The 733-nt window shown below is 35.3% G+C and overlaps 1 long non-coding RNA gene across 1 annotated transcript in view; it reads right to left on the reverse strand.

Annotated features, from left to right (window-relative positions):
• The window catches only part of LOC119594904, a 14,428-nt gene that overhangs the window by 13,283 nt on the left and 412 nt on the right, over positions 1-733 (reverse strand). The window lies entirely within an intron of this gene.

Below are 733 nucleotides of genomic sequence, written 5' to 3' on the forward strand. Positions count from 1 at the left end.
AGAGTGACTGCGCATGCAATCATTTATCTCATTGATCGGTCACTTACTAGCATCCACTTCTCATAACGGCATTGGAAAAAAAAGCAAAAAAGCCCTTATGCACAGTAGTACCATGGATGAGGTCGTACTTGGAGATTCACTGTCTGTCTGTTTTTTTCCCTTTCGGTTTTCCTTAGTAGCCATTCCTTTTAGCTTCGTGATTATGAATTGGCAGGAAAGAACAAAAACAAAAAAATCCGTATTGACTACAGAGAATATGGTAATATGCCGCGACTCTATCCAAAATATTGAAATATTAGTTTCATTGCATATGAAATATAAACTCGATTTTCGTCATTACTTTGCATTTCATCAATGAGAGTCAAAAGATGCAAGCAAAAGGAAACTACGAAGACGAAACGATTTGAGACCGAGCGAAAACACGTGAATTTGTCTCGACATTCTGGGTACGTTAGAATCTGACAGCTAAGCAGAAAACGAAAATTGTCATCGTGGTCAAAATTTTCAAGTAGCGAAGGATCCGATGAAGAATTTGTTATTCATATCTGGTTTAAGATTGAGGTTTAATATTGAGGTTGATTAAAACTGTATCGTTATCTATGTCTAGTTGTTTACTTTCATAATTAAGGAAGACCATAGATAGAATTGGATGCGCATTTTTTTTTTGAAAGACGAAAAAAAATGTTTGAAAAAAAGCGTGAATGAATTCTTCTGAGTCGAATCAAGTAAACAG

The sequence above is a fragment of the Penaeus monodon genome, chromosome 34, assembly GCF_015228065.2.
Source record: "Penaeus monodon isolate SGIC_2016 chromosome 34, NSTDA_Pmon_1, whole genome shotgun sequence".
NCBI lineage: Eukaryota > Metazoa > Arthropoda > Malacostraca > Decapoda > Penaeidae > Penaeus > Penaeus monodon.